The following is an 18018-nucleotide window of genomic DNA, read 5'->3' as shown; positions in this document are numbered from 1 at the left end:
CAGTCGACAGACTAATGGCTCATAAAGGGGTCCACATCTTCACCCCCAAAGCTGTAAATGTGCCACCTTATGGGCTAAAGGGCACTTTGCCGATGTGAGTGGGTTAAGAACTTTCAAACAGGAGGTGGCCCCGATTGCCCAGGTAGCTGCAGCACAACCGCACATCTCGAGGGGTGGCCGTGCAGTCAGTTACAGGAGATGGACAGAAGGGAAGGGATAATGTCACTGACTGGACACGAGTCGTCCCCAGAATCTCCAGAGGACAGCAGCTTTGTTGACACTTTGGCGGGGATTTGTGACCTTCAGACTGAGAGGTAATAAAATTGGGGGACTTTGTTGCCATAGTAACAGAAAACAGACACCCATGTGGCAACACAGAGAACTAGCGAAGAGACAGTGATGTGGAGGGACAGCCGTCAGCGAAGCAGGACAGGCTGGGAGGGGGGGTGTCCCGGGGCTGCCAGAGGAAGAAGGCGTTTCCTGAGGAGGGGTAGAGCTCTGGATGGGGGTGGGGTGCGGGGTGCTGGCCCTCACGGTGAGGGCTGAGCATTGTCCCCTGGGGCGAGCAAGCAGAGCTCAGAAGCATTTTTGGTGGCATCAGGGAAACAGTAGCCGGTGTGGAGAGGATCCAGGAGGGACGAGAAGGAAGTGAGGGTGGCTGGACTGTCTTCCTAGTGACCTAGCTGAGGGAGCAGGTGGTGAAGCCAGGTCGGGGGGAGTCCCAGGGCCGTGACCTTGGCAGGTAGAGCGCTGACAGGGCCGAGGGAACAAGCCAGTTCTTGCCTTGGCCTTCTCAGGCCAATAGGAAACAAGAGTCTGTTTGTCACTTGCTGAATGTGCTGGGCAGGTGGAGGAGGACCGGGCGCCATCCCCCATCCCCCAGAGCCCCAAACAGGACCACATTGCACAACAGCTTGGTTGGAGAGCTACTCTTCCACCCCACTGGATGGTTTGAAGTGAGACAAACTGGAGAGGCTGAGGGCTGTCTGCAGCGCATCCACGGCACTGAGGGTGGCTCAGACCTTCCTGCTGGGCCAGATGCGCCCAGAGCAGCTGCAGGCCGGGGTGAGAGCTCCCTGGACCCACTCCAGGGGCCCGACTTGGGAAAGCTCTGCCCCAATTTTAAACATCTGCTGGTGCCCGCAGAAAATAAGGTTGGAGTGGCTGTGGTCACAGCCCATGAAGATTGCCATCGACTGGCTTTTAAAGTCCTGGTGACGGACATTTCACACTGTGCCTCAGGGGCGCCACGCTGGCCCTGACTGAGGTCTGCACCTGCCTGCTATTGGGGTGTGTGGCTCAGCTCCTCAGAGACCAGTCCCTGGAACTGAGGAGACACGCATTCAGGGGGCTCCCCCAGGGGCTCCACTCCACCTGTCCTGCCCTGAGGCTGGTTGTGCAGATCACTTGGGGAGATGCCCCTGCCTGGGCTTGAGGGATGCCTGGCCCCTGGATCCCCCACCCTACCCTCCCTCTCAGGTCAGTCCCTTCTCACTGAGGCCACAGGCTCCTGCTGACGGTGCCTGCCCTGGCCCGGGTTCCCCACCTACACTTGTAAGTGGCTCTTTGGTCCAACTGCTGTTTGTCTTCTTGCTGGAAGGCACTGCTCTGGGCAGAGGCTCGTTTCCCATGGTTGGGTCCCAGGGCCCAGAATAGTGCCTGGGCCGCAGTCAGACAAGGACGAGAAGCCAGAGAGCAGGCCGTGGCCCCTCACTGTGCCACAGGCAGGTCCTTGCACGCTCACAGACACCCTTAGCACGTGGCCACAGCCTCACAGGAAGACACACGTGCATCCCGTGGGTGGCTCACTTTAGAAGGGGGAAAACAGAGCCTGGAGGAGGGTCCATAGTCACAGAGTCGGTGACTGGGAGGCCTGACACTGGACGTCTGCTCGGCTGGGTTTCAAAGCCCATGTTTCCACCAGTGTGGACACCGCCTTCTTCAAGCCTGTGCAGTGCTAACACACCACACACACAGCCATTGCTACCCACCCATCTGTCCTTCGGTCTGTCCATTTGTCTTAGCCACCCACAATTTCTATACCTCTGTCCATGTATTTATCTACCATCTCTCCATCCATCCACCCGTCCGTCCAGCACAGGAGACATAAACACACACACACACCGTTAGTCCTAGGATGTACTGCACCTGCCTGGCCTCGAGCCTCACCCACCCCCGTGTCCACTTCACCCTATATCTGCTTGAGCCCCCATCTGGGCTGCCAGGCACCCTGTGTTGCTGCCCCCGGGCCAGCTCCCCACCAGCTGCCCAGGGCTGTCTTCCCTCTTTGCTGGCCCCATTGTCTGCCCACAGAATCAGGGTCTCCCTGTCCAAGCACTTCACATGGGTGCCTGTTTCCCATGTGTCAACATCGCAGAGGTCGTGACCCTCAAGCCATGTAGAATGCACCACCAGAAGGGCCCTGCTGCCCCTCCTCCACTGGAGGGGGCCGTTCACTGGCAGGGAAGTGAAGTCACAGCAACTGAAGCGAGGAGACCCTTCACTTCCTATTTCACACCCACGCCAAGCAATGAGGCCTCACTGGGCCAGGGTCCTGAGAACAGCTGTGGTGGGCGGGAGGGGGTGTGTGGCCCCTCCGATGTATGAAAACATTGACATGCGGCTTTAATCACATCGTTAGGTTACAATAAACATCTGAAGTCAGCCTTGTGCCTGAAAGGAGGTATCTCCGCATCTCTGGTGCAGAATCTGCCTTTGTGGAAAGCAAAAGCAAAGTCACTTTGTATGTCCGATGTTATGGCCCGTAGGTGAGTTTCTGGCCCGGGGGAGCTCCCCGTCCCCTCCTCAGACTCCAGCCTATCCTGGCAAGGCACCCACAAAGCACATCTCTCTGCAGGGCCCTCAGGAGCGAGGTCACAGGGTGGGCAGTGAGCCAGCAGCCGCAGAATACCGCCTTTCTGGGCATGGCCCTCCCGCCCACTCTCCTTAAACCCCTGTCCTGTGGAGGGACCTAGTGGCACCAGGCGCTGAGGCCTCCTGTCTGTGTGCATGTGTGTGCATGTGTGGGGGAGTGCATGTAATCAAACGCTTCAGAGGAAAAGCCCGGGACACGGGTTGGAGGGGACCTCCCTGGGCTGTGTGGGGGCAGGTGGGGCTGAGGCCACAGGAAGAGCCCGCTGCCCCAGGATTGTGTGGGGGACGCTCTTTCTCACACACTTCATTTCCTGTTTCAACACGTGCGAATATCCTGAGATATCACTGACCTTAACACTGTGAACTCCCTGTGAGAACGAGCAGGTTTGCTGGGATTGAAACCCTGCCCCTCCTGCCTGTCTTGGAGTCGTGGGTGCTTCCCTGGCCCTAGGGCCCTGTCCTGGCCCCGCAGTCCCTGCACAGGGATGTGTCCACCAGCCCAGGACTGGCCCCCTCGCCCTGTCAGCCCTGCCTCATGGGCAGAGCCCCTGAAGGAGGACATTCCCATGACACGCTCAGGCCCCCAGGCTCCTCCGGCCTGGACAAGCCGCTGCAGCCTGGGCACATTTCTCCAGAGACAGGGAGCTGGGGCTGGGGGAGGGGATCAAGCTGCTTTGGACACAGCTGGAATGTCTGTGTGTTCTACTTTGATGGGCCCCTGGGCCAGTGAAGGCCACACCCTGGCCTGGCTGGGTTGGGCTGGGCTAGGCCAGGCTGCAGGTAGGGCTCCTCATAGGGCAGGGAAGGGCAGGGTCAGCCTGAGCCTGGCCGTGCACCTGGAGCCCTGAGGGAGGAAGGTGCCCGTGGCTGAGGGCCCACACAACATCAGGGTAGAACCTGGGCCCTGGGGTCCTCAGAGGCCCCTGCTGCACCCTACCCCTCACTCCCTGGATGGAGGTGGGCCCTTCACTCACCCCAGGCCCTGCAGTCTCTGCCCCAGGAGGAAACTGGGCCTGTGTCTTTTGGACGTGACTGCAGGTAGTGGTCACTCTGCGGACACAGCCCTAGTGAGCATGAGAGGTCTCCCTAGATCTTGGTTTGGGGTGGGAAATGGGCTATGGCCCGTGTTAATCTAAACATTATTATTTTGTTCTTGAAATTCCAGAGTCATGTTTGAGGCCAGGCCAAAGACTTGGGGAGCCCCGGGGCTCATCTGAGAACACCTGAGTGAGGTGGCCTGAATGGGGATGCCCCGCCCCCGGCCATTTAGCAGAGGCTCAGGACCCCGAGTCACCCAGGGGAGGAGGGGGCCTTCCTCTGGATGAGCCAAGGTGTCCCCTCCTGACTTCCCAGCCCCAGGCAGGTGAGGGAGTGCAAGGGGAAGGTCCCCAGCCCACTAACTGGGGGTGCCCCATGGTGGTCAGGGTCAGCTTCTGAGACAAGTGGATAAAGAGCCTGCAGTGTGTTCTTTTCGAACCCAGCTGGGCAGTGGAGGCCAGTCCCCATCAGAGCAGTGGGATGGGGTCGCGCGGGCCCAGCGCCACAGGGGATGAGGTGTGGGGGTTGGCGGGTCCCTGAGCCCAAGGAGGCAAACAGCAGAAGAGATGCCACCTGACCAGCTGTCCCCTGTGTCCCTGTGGCTGCCCCCTGGGGGGGCAGCCAGGAGACAGATGACAGGCTAGGGCTGTGGGAGGGGGTGGCTTCCAGAAATGTCCTGAGGTCCAGGTTGGAGTTGGAGGGAGGAGAGAGAGCAGGAGCGGAGGCAGTTCTGGGTGCCCCCAGGGCCACCCCCCATCCGGCCACCAGTGAGCACTCATCCTCGCCACCCTTTGCTGGCAGAGGGTCCTTCTCTGGTTGGTCAACGCTTCTGGTTCTCAGGTAAAAAAGGGAGGATGGGGGTGCTCTCCCTGCACCCTCAGCCCCCACGGCAGCCCCCTGCCCCTGCCTGCCTTGCTCCCTCCCTGGGCCCTGCATTGCAAGGGGGTGGGAAAGCACCTGGAACGATTCCCGTTTCCTGGGGAAGGGAGCGTGTCCCTCCTCAGACCCCACTCCTGGCGCGTGAGCCGGGAGCTCTGCCCAGCTGCCACCCTCACTCATCAGGGCGCTCTGCTGCACAGACCGTTTCCCAGGCTGATAGCGAGTATGAATTAGAGATGGAACTCTCTGGAAGGCAGTCACCGCAATTCATTCTGACGAGACACACACAGCAGGGCCTGTGGCTCCCCAAGACTTGGAGTTGTCCCCAAGAAAAGGACCGGAGCTGTCCACGAGACACCCTGCCCTGCAGGGACATGTGGTGGAGACCCCTCAGAGACCAGGGTACGAGGGGACGGGGACCTCCTGCAGAGCACAGCTGAGCCAATGGCCTGAGCCGGCCCCCAAGTGTCCGCTGGCCCCATGGCCAGGCAGGCATAGCTGTGTGACCTGAGTGAGTCATTGTCTCCAGGCCTCTGTTTCCCCTCCAGGTCCTTCTGAGAACACAGCAGACACTGCAGAGGCCCTGGCCAGGGCTTCTGGGTGGAGGGCAGCCTTCCAGGAAGGCCTAGGACACTGGGGCCGGGGGACACGGTGGCCTGACAGGCAGCCATGGGAAGTCTGGAGGGAGAACACAGTGGGGAGCCAGGACAGACAGACACTGGGTCTGCATGCCAGTCCAGGCCCACCCACTGGCCTCCCCTGCAGGGGCCTGGCCAGGGTGACCCTTAGGGGTCTGAGCTCTCCCTGGCATAGTCTCCCCTGAGAAGTGAAAGCTCGGGGCTGGGTGCCTAAGGGGCTGTTTCCAGGGCTGTGCTGTCCCCGGCACACACTCCTTCCAAAGTCTGGGCTTCAGGACGGTCCTCCCGCAGAGGCGCTGCGATCAATATGGAGACTGTGATCAACATCGAGTCTGTGATCAGTATGGGGACTGAATGTTGTGCTGGGCTCGGTAAGGTGCTGTGACGTTTTTCTGGTCTCCTTTGCCGCTTCCTCTGGGGTCGCTGGTTTTATTCTTACTGACTTGCGGGGTGCTCTCCACGTCATGAATATCAGTGCTCGTGGCCACCTTGGAAGAGCCTGTGTCCAGAGTGGGGACAAACGCCTTCCCTTTCTGATGGCGGCACACAGAAGCCCCCCCAAGTTGGCGCAGCCGAAGGTGTCGGTGGTTCCCTTTAAGGCTCCGGATCTGCCTCTGGCCCTCGTGCCTCAAGGCGCACACACCCGCTCTTGTCCCTCCTTCTGTGCTTTTATAATCATGCCTCTGCCTGTAATCGCTCTGAGTTTAGTTTGGGGCATGGGGTGAGACGGAGTGGAACCGTTTTTCCACATCAAACCCTAGTTCCCAAGGCCCCAGAGGACACACAAATTACAGTGTCCAGCTCAGAGCATTGGCTCTGGAGCCGAGCTCCCTGGGCTGCGTCCGGGCCCTGCCCTGAGGGGCTGGGTGCTGGCCGATTGCTCAGCTGATCGGAGACTCGGTTTCCTCGTCTTCTCGTGCAGACTAACTGAGCTCCACTGGGCCTGGGGGTCTGACGGACCCCATGTCAGGCCCTGGGAGTCTCCAGCCTCCAAGCAATTCCCAGACCCTGAGACCCTCATGTCCTCTTGCTTCCTTTAGAAGAGAGCATGGGGCTGGGGCTGGGGCTGGGAGGGGGAAGGAACCCCACCGCCTCCCGATGGCTGGGCTGGGGTGAGACCGACCCCCACCCCGGGGACCTCAGGACAGAAGTGGCCTGCCAGGCTTCTGGGGCTTCTGGGGCTTTTGGGGAGGAAACAGCCACAGGAGGTCGTGCCCAGCTGGGTGGGACAAACCCAGAGACACCCTCCAAGTTGGCAGTGGGGGTCCAGCTGCACCTCTGTGGAGGAGGGAGCTCCGATCGGGGGCAGAGATGGGACTGCCCAGGGAGCTTGCCCCCACGAGAGGCCAGCAGGTCATACCCGTCTATGCTAAAAAGAGGAATCTTCCCCACAGGCTGGCCGAGCACCCCTGGGGGCTGGGCTCTGGGAGCTGGAGGCTCCATCTCCTGACAAGTCCCCTCTGTCTGGCCTGACCCCTTCCTTCTGCCCCACACCTTGCCTGGGTCTGTTGGTACTGTGTCAGGGCTGTCCCCCGTAACCCTGACCCTGACCCTGCTCCTGGCTTTACAGCCCCTCTTTTTCCTGCTGCGTCCTTGGTCATGTCTTCTTTTTTTAAAAGATTTTATTTATTCATTTCCAGGGAGAGGGGACAGGAGAGAGAAAGAGAAGGAGAGAAACATGAATGTGTGGTTGCCTCTGGCATGCCCTGCACGAGGCACCCTGCCCACAACCCAGGCATGCGCCCTGACTGAGAATCAAACCGGTGACCCCTTGGTTGCAGGCTGGCACTCAACCCACTGAGCCACACCAGCCAGGGCTGTCATTTAACAGCTCCTCTTAGCCTGGCACTTACTTGAGGACGACTGTTGGGATCCTAGCTGCTCACTGGGGTCAGCGGGCATGGGGGGAGGCTCAGAAACATGGGAGAAGCCAAGGCCTGGCAAATGGCAGCCAGGACTGGTGAGCTGTGGGGACTGAATCAGGACCCTCCGAGGCCACCCGTGCCCAGAGTGTGACCGGGTCAGACATCAAGGGTCTGGAGCTCAGTCAAGGGGCAGGAGCCATGGCCCCTTCCTGGAGAGGAGGGGATGTGCTGGCCACCTACACTGTCCTCAAGAGGCTCTCCCCTTAAGGATAGGTGCAGCAGCTGGCCCCTCCGTCCCCTGGCCACCCTGCGGTCCCAAATGGGGAAGGACTGGAGTAGGAACCACCTGATGTGGTTGGTGTTTGGTGGTGGCAGCAGCCACCGTGATCCCAGGAACCTGCGGCAAGAAGGTAAAGAAACGGTGTGCGCTTCCTGGGAGTGGGCGTGTGGGGTTCCGCAGAAGGAGCTGACTGCTGGGTTTCCTCCTCTTCAGCACTAGTGGCGCCCAAAGTCACGTTGTCAACTTCATTAATTTTTACAGGACTTTGGAGCCAAGATTAATGTTGCTGAGCTGAGCATGGTTACAACACTTTCCTGTAAGGCGACCTAAAACAGAAGTTGATGTCTTCCTCATATAAGAAATACATAAATCAGTTAAAAATAGTTCTCCGAGCGGATGTGATGACGTCGTGGCTGCCACAGGAAACGCAGGGACCAGGCTCATCCCACCAACAGGAAAGTGGGGGCAGCGTCCTCGGGCTCCTCCTCGGGGCTCAGGCCAGGCTGGGCCCTCGGGCCTCGGTGCTCACAGCCGAACCCTCTGCCTCTGGAGCTGCTCGCTGGGTGTGCGTTTGCTGGCTCAGACCTTTTCCCCCAAAGCAGGGGCTGGCCCACGTGCCCGGGAAAGTGTGTTCCTGGTCTGCCTGGCCCAGGGACTTTTTCTCTGGGACAGAGCACAGCTGGGGGGGTTTCAGCTGGTCAACCTGGTGGGTCACCCGGCCCTTCAACATGGCAGGGAGGCAGTGGGCATTGCCCCGAAGGCCTGGGTACAGCAAGGCTTCTGGTGACAAACAAGACAGCAGGCACTGCGGTTCACACAGGCACTGAACAGTCCTGCACTGTCCCCGGAGGCCCAGGGCACCCGCTGGCTGACAGTGCCGCCCTCAAAGCCTCTGCAACATCGGCAGCAGCGGCTGCGGTTCTCTGTCAGGAAGCTGTGCCTCTCCTGACCTCAGAGCCATGACCGTGGCCTTGGGCGGTCATGCTGGCTTCATAGAGAAAGGCTCTGGCTCTGGTGCAGGCTGCAGGGGGGGACCGGGGGCCTCAAGTCACTCTGGAGGCTGAGGTTTGCTGAGTGTTTTCACACCATGAGCCTGAGGACATGTGGTAGTCACTGGCCACGGGTTCTCACCAATAGCGGGGAGGGAAGGGCTGCCAACACCAGCCAGTGAGCCACACACCCAGGGGCAGATCGTCACCTCGTGAGTCTGAGTCAGTGCTGCTGTGAGGCTCGGAGTTGACCAAAGGTCCCCAAGGTGACACATAACCCAGGGCAGCAACCGCTGCTCCTGGGGTTGGAGCATCCCCTGTGGGGCTTGGCCTCCATGAGGGGCCTTGGCTTTAGGGCTTGGCCCTGGAGGTGGGTGGGGCCCCAGCTTGTCCCTCACACTTCTGGGCCAGCCCTGGCCCTGCCCAAGTCGGGGCTCCACCTCCTGGATGGTGGTGTCCTCCTGGGGTAGGGGGCCAGGGAAACCTTGGCTGGGGAGGAGGAACATTTGGGAACATGTTTTCCCACAAAATCTCTGAAACAGACATCTGTGGGTTTGCTGGAGAGAGTAGCTCGGAAGCTCAAAAGCAGTTTTCATATTTTGTAGCCAATGAAAGTGATTTCTTCCAGTTCCTACATTTCCACAGGTTCTTAAAAGCTTGCAGACTATGCATGCCCTGGGTGTGCCTCAGTGGATTGAGTGCCAGCCTGAGAACCAAAGGGTCACTGGTTCCATTCCCAGTCAGGGCACATGCCTGGGTTGCGGGCCAGGTCCCCAGACACTGATGTGTCTCTCCCTCTCTTTCTCCCTTCCCTTTTCTAAAAATAAACAATTTTTTTTAAAGCTTGCAGACACTGTGCCCAACCTGCAGGGTGTGATGGCTGAAGGGACCAGGAGGTCCCAGCCCTGCCCTGCTGTGGAGAGGCCTCTGGAGGGAGAAGAGCCTGCCCTGGTTCACCAGGCCAGCCTGCAGCTGGAGCAGCAGAAGAGGCAGCCCCTTCCCTTGCCACGAGCACGAGAGATCACAGTTGCAGATGAGCCCACAGATGCCCATGCACATGTGCACACACATGCCCGCACCCATGAGCTCACGCACCCATGAGCACACACCTTTCTCATACACGCACACTCTTGTACACACCCATGGGTAGGCACATGGACACACATGCACCTGTGTCGTGTGAGGAGGCTAGGGAAGGTTCCTGTTCTCCTCTGCATCCCCAGCCCCCTCACCTTGCCTGGCACCCAGCACTCGCAGGCTATTGGCCACATGGATGAGTGGGTGCATGCAGCCACAAGCTCTGTGTGCCAGGGGCTGCACGGCTGGGCTTAGGGGGTCTGGCTGCCTCCCCTGGGCCAGGCAGCCATGAACCCAGTGGGCAGTAAGGTTCAGAGACCTCCCAGGATGCAGAGGCTCAGCTGTGCCTCTCTGGGAGGGACGATGCTGGGGCTCTTCCCACCTCTGGCCACTTCCTGTACTCTGTGCAGTCCAGGGTCACTTGCAGGCTGGCTGTTCTCGGGGCGAGGGGGCAAGCTGAGTGCACCCTCAGCAAGCAGCTGCTCCTGAGTAAACCAGACCCTCCCTGACCTGTCTCCAGATGAGGACCAAGTTCCTGGCCTCTCACCCCTTGTGCCTTGAAGTGCTCTCCCCATACCAAGGCTGCTGACGCCTCCACCAGTGGGGATGTGAGGGCTCAGTTTCTCACCTGGACCCCTTCTCTCCTCCCTGGGGTTTCTGAATCCAAACATCTCGAATGACCTGAGCTCTGGGCTTGACTGCTGAGCACAGGTCATCTTCAGCGGCACTCCCAGCCCATGCACTCAGATCCAGGCCAGAGACCCTGGGTGAGGAAGAGCTTTGAGATGCCCACACAGGATTTGGCCAAGGGGGGCAGTCCCTTGGTTGGTTGGTGTCTGGACAGTGCTGGGGTCCCTGGGCATCGGTGGTAGCTGCAGAGACATTGCCTACCCCCCACCCCACCCCTGCTAGGTGGTGCAGGGCAGTGCAGGTGCTGGAACCTGCTCCTGGCCAGCCCTCCCCCCCCNGCCCACCCCCCCCCCCCCCCCCGCACAGACCTCCTTTGCCTCTTGTCTTGGCCACAAGCCGCTCTGCAGGGCATTTTGAGCTTATTAACAAAGGCCTCGCTCTTCTCAGGTCTGAATACCAGGTCAGCACACGTGGAGCTTCACAGACGGAACTGTGTGCACATCGTGAGATCCTGCCTCGACTCCTCACGGCTCTGCCTGTCCCTGCTGCCGTCTGGCCATCGACTTCGCCATGTGGCAAATACCTGGAAGTCCAGCTTTCTTCTTAGAAAATTTAAGTGGCAAAGGTCATCAACTAAGCACAGGTATCAGCAGTAAAATCCTCCCCCAGGTTTTTAGCTCCCAGCTCCTGGCTTGCCCTGAGGCCAGCACACTGCTCAGGGGGACTCAGGGGGCCTGAGTTTCAACCCCATGTGGCTGGGTCTTGGAAGCTCGGGCCCCTGGCCCTGGTGCTGCCAGATGGGCTTGGAGCCTCACAATCTGACTGAGAGCATCAGATGAGAGAGAGCTGGGCCTGGTCCTAGCTGTGCACCCAGCCTGTCCACATGCCTCCCTTCCCTTGCCATCTCCCCATGACTGCCCATGCCAAGCTGAGCCCTTGCTGTGTGCCGAGTCTACGGGTGAATCTCGGGGAGCAGCTCCATCGCTGCCCCAAAGTTTGTAATCGAAGGTTCAGAATCTTCATCAGGGAAGTCCTCACGGCACTGGCTGTTTCTGTGCTGACTTGCTAATGCACAAAGGGAAGAACATTCGGGGTGTGACGAGAGCTCTCTCCAAAGGCTTGCTTTATGGGATGCATGTCCACCGTGGCTGTGGTGCTGGGGGCCCCATGGCAGGGGTGGTGGGGGTCCTGAGGAGGTTGGGTGAGGCAGCCAGGGAACAGAACCTGTGCGCTGGGCTAGGCATGCCTGCAGCGTGGGCAGAGGCGTAATGTGGTTGGCTTCTGGGGGCCACAAATGGGTGGGGTGCACCCCAGAGCTTTCTGGAGCTGAGTCACCCTCTGGCTCCAGGAAGCCTCGTGACCGCCACACGGAGGCAACTTGCTGAATGTGAGCAAAGTTCCTGGTGCTTCCGAATCAAAGGGGAGTTGACAGGTTTCACTGCACCTCCCCTTAAAGATCGGTCCCCCATCTCTGGGGCACCTCCAGGGTCAGCTGGGATGGCTCCAAGGGCCTTAGAGTGAGAAGTCATGCGAGCAGCTGGGACATCTTTGTGCCGATGCTGGTGCTCCCTATAGGGAGGGGAGGTGGCTGAGAATCACCTGGTAGACACATCTGATAGGAGTTGCATAAACAGATCGAGGAAGACATGAAGCTCACAGGCTCCGACAGGCACAGGAAGCACGTACACACTCAGATGTCACACAGGCACGCTCTGCTCTGGCACACCACAGCCCAAACACACGCGGGCACACTCACACTTGTGCTCACGCACAGAGAACCTTCCATATACTCTCGCCCACGTTGCACACACTCACAGACACACTCACGTTGCACACACACATTCACATCCCCTTGTAGGGCATACACCCTCAGCCTGGTGGATAGACTGGGAATCAAGGGCCCCAGGCCAACCTGAGATGCAGGAGGGGGAGGAAATGGAGGGAACCCCCAGTTCCCTCAGGGATACAGGGTCCCTCAGGTTGTCTGTGGCACTGCCCGTACCCTGATGCCTGCCCTGCCCTGCCCTGCCCCAACCTCTCTCCTCCGAGAAACAGACATCCACAGCCGACCCAGTTGCCTAAGTGGAACCTCGGGCTGAGAAAGAGGGCCCTGGGAGGAGGTGCAGGGCTCCGCTCGTAGACACGCGGCCCACAGCGTAGCCTGAGCCCTGGCTCTGAGCCCATACTTGGCAGCCAGCGAGACTGCGGAGAGCAGGGTCTCCCCGAGGGAAAGCTCTGGCCCCGTCTCCCACATTCCTGCAGCACCGCCTGCTGGCCTAGTGGAGCCCCAGGACGCACCCACGCCAGGCCTGAGGGGCTCCCCAGACCCAAGATGGATTTGGGTGGCCTGTGGTGGTGCAGGCTGCCAGTGCCTGGGATTACCAATGTGGGACATTCTGAATAAGACCTAACGATGCCTGTGCTGAGCAGGCCTCAGTAGGAGAGCAGCGTTCTGCCTTAGCACTCCTGATTTCTATCCCAGAGTTGGAAGACCTGACCCTCCACTTAATTTTTCATGGCCCTCAAGACCGGGCCTGAGAGGCATCACGTCCACACTTGCTGAGGATCAGAAACACGCCTGCTGTGCAAAGGCCTCTTGGCTGCAGCCCCGGACTTGTGCCCACTGTGAGCCCAGGGGTGTCTGTCCACGGGTGACGGCCCTTTCTTTCGTGTCTGTGGTCCTCTGTAGGCCAGGCTCACGGCTGGAGCCCAGTGTCGCTGAGTGAAGCGGCACCGGCTCTGGGAGGAGCACAGTGACAGCGGCAGCGCAGCGGGGCCTGAGCCCTGCCGTCACCAGGCACGGCTGGGCACTCGTGGGCACTGTCCCTCACAACCCTCGTTGAGAGGAAATAATTCACCTTAAGGACACTGGTTAGAAAGTGCAGGAAAGGCATTGCTCAAGACTCTGGCGATAGTGGGGAGAGGCTGAATTCAACTCCCACTGCAGAGGGGAGGAGTGGGGACTACAGACTGGTTTGGGAGTGGAAAATTGCTAAGAGGAACTTGGTTAGGTATGAAGAATGGGAAATTCTTTGCAAAACAGGGCTCAGAAGACCAAGGAAGAGGCCCAGTTGAGAAGAGGGCTCCAAGGAGCCCAACTAGCTTTAGTCTGGGACAGAGTCTTGGCAGCCCTCACGAGGCCCATAGGTAATGAACTGCAGGTCAAGGACGCATCCAAAGCCAGGGGCCGACCTGCGTCTGAAACCCCAAGACTCAGGAAGGTCTGTGTGTCCTCGCACCTGTGCCTCAGCTCTGATCTTCCCCGCTCCCCAGCTGCTGTCTCTCACTCTCTCTGTCTCCCTGTCACTGGCCCCTGCTCTGCTGTTTTGGGAGGTGTGAGCTGCTGTCTTCGGACCTGTCTCATTGCGTTCTCCATCGGCCTCCCCTTCCTCTCCCACTGCAGACTCCAGCCTGAGCCCCACTCTGCCCGGGGCCCTGAGCAGAGCTGTGGGTTAGGTTTGTGGCATTGTGGTGCACATTACTTCTCATATGCCTGTTTCTAAAGGTGATGCTTACTCTGCTTTATCTATATTCTTTATTTTAAAAATCCAAACAACACAAATAATTTGTCCATGTTTGAATCTTTCCACAGGAGGCCTGAGATGAAGTGCTCCAGGAGGAGGATGAGTCCCACCTGGCTGTCTCTGTCCCTGCAGACAGAAACTGCCAGGTGATGGGAGGTGTGTGTCGGGGGGTTTCCTGGAGGCCACAGCTGAAACTTTTCCACCTCTCCAGAGAAAAGTCCCCCAGAGGATGGCCTTTAAAGCCCTGCCTCAGCCCTGGCTGGTGTGGATCAGTGGATTGAGCACCAGCCAATGAACCAAAGGGTTTCTGGTTTGATTCCCAGTCAGGGCACATGCCTGGGTTGCGGGCCAGATCCTTAGTAGGGGCTGTGTGAGAGGCAACCACACCATGATGTTTCTCTCCCCTCCCTTCCCTTCTCTCTAAAAGTAAATAAAAGCTAAAACAAAAATAAAAACAACAACAACAAAAAACCCCACCAACAATAAGCTGCCTCAAAACCCAGAAGCAAAGACGAAAGGCTGTCCCTAGGACCAGGCCAGTTTTCTTCTGCTTGTCCTGTGTGCACACCTCAGGAGGCAGGCAGAAACCCAAAATGCCAGACAGGGAGAGCAGAGGGAGGGGAAAGGAAACAGGAGATCCCAGGCTGTGCTGCTGGGGAAGCTGTGGGCGGCAGGGACCTGGGTATGGGCAGGGGCAGACCTGAGGAGGGAGGACTGGTGGAGCTCTGTGCCTTGAGCTGAATGTCCCAGCACTAAGCCCTTCAACACTTCCTCCTGTGGTCCCAGGGCCGCCTTCTCCTGCCTCCTCCTCAGATGTCTATGCTGGAGGCACCTACTGCCCCACCTATGGATGTGGGGGTGCCCCAGGCTCACCTCCTTGGGTCCTCCCCCCCACACACTTGGGGCTGAACCCACACAGAGCTCCTCTTCCAGCTGCTCCCACAGCAGACTCAGCACCAGGATGTCCGTAGGCAACGTTCACACGTCATGTTCCAGGCACAGCCCTCCATCCTCTCCTGAAAACTTCCCATCTCAGTAAGCAGCTCCTTTGTTCTCTGAGACACTCAGCCCAAAACTTCAGCATCAAAAACACCACCCCCATCCTCTGCCCACTTTTACAAAATATTTAAGCCCACCACACCTTGGCCACATACCCCTGTCTGCCACTGGTCGAAGCCACTTCACCAAGCCTTCCAGCCACCCTTGACACCCTCCCACCTGCCCAGGCTTGTTCTCCACCCAGCAGGCAAAAGGATTGCACTCTTGGCTCACCTTATTCGTAATAAGATCCGGAGGATTCACTGTCCTTCAGAAGCCTGCATGCTACGGCCCCTGTTGGCCCTTCCCTCCTCATTGTCCACCTGATACACCAGCTCTGGCCCCCCCTGTGCACCCTAGTCTCAGGGCCTCTGCACACGGGGTCCGCTAGAAAGCTCTTTGCTCAGTTATGTGCTTGGCTGGCCCCCATTTCACCCTCATCTTTGCCCACATCTTATTTTCTTGTCTATGATCTGTCTTCCTGCAGTAAGCAAAGGTCCGCGGACTCTGGGCCTCACTTTCCTCCTGCATCCCCAGCACACGGGCTGATGACTAGGATGTGGTCGGTATTCAGTTACACGACCTATGAATAAACGAGTTGACGGCCAGGACCTGGGACTGGAGACCTGGCCAGCTTCAACCTTGGGAGTCTGTGTCCCACTCCCAAGTCCTGAACTCAGCCCTCTGCACTGGACAAATCTGCTCTTGGCCCCTGCCCCTGCCCAGCCACATAGGCCATCCAACTGCTTCCTCAGGAATCAGATCTTTGTACACGAAACCCTGCCTGCCCTCTGGGAAGACACTCTTTTCCTCCATTCAAACTCCTTTTCTATCTCCTCTTGAAGTTCACTTAATGAATGGTCCATGCATTCACTAACAAGGACTTCGGCGCTGCAGCACTGCTGTGTCTGGGGGCCGGAAGCAGCTCTGCAAAGGGGCTGAGTGTCAGACCCGCACCACACCGGTGCAAGGTAGAGATCCACACACCGACACCCTTTTCCACAGGGAAGTGGGTCTTTCCTGCTGCCCCTGGCTCTGCGCACCTGCTGGGGAGGGACTTGCATCTCGCAGCAGTGAAGTCCCTCATCGGTCAGGGCCTCACTGCGGTAGGAGTATCTAAAAAAGGACCACAGAGACCTCTGCCGTCTGTAAATCTCTTACAATGCCTTTCTTTCCCGCGCACCGCTGGGCTCAGGCACGCTTCACGCAGACCGCGGGATGCATGCCCTGGAGGCGGTGGCGGCGGTTTCCGTGGAGATTCCGGGGCGTAGCCGCGATTGGCTAAGACGCCTCCAACCCCGCCCCCTGAGTCCAGCAAGGCGCTGGAAGGGGAGGGGTACTCAGCTGCGGAGATTTCCCGGGGACTTCTGGGGGAAAAAAGTGGCTAAGGACGGAAGCGGAAGTGGCCCGAGGCTTCCTGGGAGTCGCAGTTTGTGGTCCTGAACTCTGAACGCACCGTTCCCATTTCACCGCCGGGGACCGCGGGGCGGGGAGGGTCTGGCTGTAACCCGGGGTCGCGTGAGATCAGTGCGGGGCGGAAAGGCGGCGCGAGCTGCAGCCTGGAGGGGAGCGGGCTCCGGCGCGGGGAGGGGCCGGGCCGAAGTGGAGGGGCCCTGTTTCGGGGGAGTGCGAGCTGAGCCGGGGTTGCGGGCTGTGCTTGCAGCCCGCGACCCCGTTCCCCGGTGTTGCATCTTATCTTTTCTGTTGTTTGAGGACCCGGTCAGGGAGTTGAGAGACTCCGATTATATGCCTCATAAACTGATAGTGCTAGTGCTTTAAGATTTTCACAGTACTACATTCAGGCCTCTCAAGAGGCCTCATCCAGATTAAGGATAAGTCTACGTGCGATTTAGGGGTAACTGTTTAGTAGAAGTGGAACCTCTAAAATGGCCAGGGAGTTCTCCTTAACGCCTTAAGTTCTATTCTGCGTTCGGAATGGGTCCTATTCAAATACTACTCATTTCTACAGTGCTTTTCCAGGCGCTGGTTTTACTTTCCGTTGCAGCTTCTCTCATGTGATGTCACTGCCATTTCCCGTTGCACATTTTCTGGTATTGATGTGCATCCCCTTCATTATTGGTATTTGACTAGTTACCTGTCCATTCTCTCCCATTAATAACTGTTGTATCTTTAGGTTAATCATATAATGTCCTTGAATGTCACATTTTTACATCATCTTTAAAAAGATTTTATTTAATTAATTTTTAGAAAGAGAGGAAGGGAGGGAGAAAAAGGGAGAGAACCATCAATGCGTGAAACATCAATCAGCTGCCTCCCACACGCCCCCTACTGGGGTACCTGGCCTGCAACCCAGGCATGTGCCCTGACTGGGAATCAAACCGCGATCTTTCGGTTCAGGGGCTGGTGCTCAATCGACTGAGCCACAGCAGCCAGGGCCCACTTTGACATTGTTAAAGCATATTTTTCCCTGCCCTCAGTGTCTTTGTGACTGCCTGTTGGACCATCCTCTGCCCTACCACTTTGGCCTTTGCTTATCTATAGCCCACTGACTCTTTCCTGTATTACAAGACTGTTTATTCTGATACACATTAATTTTATTAAGTTTATTTTTCCTCAGTGCAGTTTCCTTATCCCTACACAAAAAGGATATTTCTGTATTTTCTATTCTTTTCAGATTTGAAAACCAGAGTGTATACCAAAGAGAACACCATTAAAATGTACTTTTGAGTGGGCACCTTCATCACTGCCATTATGGAACGACTTAGAGGGGATGTGTCCCATGGATTTCTTTTTCTTTTTTTGAAGAAGCCTGTGAATACAAGGCCAAGGTAGAAAAGCAAAGGGATCTGTGGCTGGTGTGGCTCAGTTTGAGTGCCTGCCTGCAAACCAGAAGGTTACCAGTGTGATTCTGTCAGGGCACATGCCAAGGTTGAGGGCCAGGTCCCCAGTTGGGGGCGCTCCAGAGGCAGCCACACATTGATGTTTCCTCTTTCTTCCCCGGTCTCTAAAAGTAAAGAAAATCTTTAAAAAATAAGTAAATAATCTTATTTGAAATACTACTGAAAGTAAACTAATTGAAAAATTAAAAATTGTTTTAAAAGCCAAACGAGTTTTCAGAAATACACATTTATTATAGAAAATACAGATAAACCAAAAGAAATTACACATGATCATACTTTCCAAAGATAAACCACTAATTTTTGAAATACTATATTTTGTATTGTG

General features: G+C 57.6%; 1 pseudogene; it reads right to left on the bottom strand.

The window, feature by feature from the left end:
- The window catches only part of LOC119003121 (tubulin-folding cofactor B-like), a 35442-nt pseudogene extending 18507 nt beyond the window's left edge, over positions 1-16935 (bottom strand).
- Between the last annotated feature and the right edge of the window lie 1083 nt (positions 16936-18018).

The sequence above is a fragment of the Sturnira hondurensis genome, unplaced genomic scaffold, assembly GCF_014824575.4.
Source record: "Sturnira hondurensis isolate 20B ecotype Veracruz unplaced genomic scaffold, ASM1482457v3 Scaffold0001221, whole genome shotgun sequence".
In the NCBI taxonomy this organism is placed as follows: domain Eukaryota; kingdom Metazoa; phylum Chordata; class Mammalia; order Chiroptera; family Phyllostomidae; genus Sturnira; species Sturnira hondurensis.
Note: the sequence above shows the minus strand (reverse complement) of the source record. Positions and strands in the feature narration are given on the sequence as shown.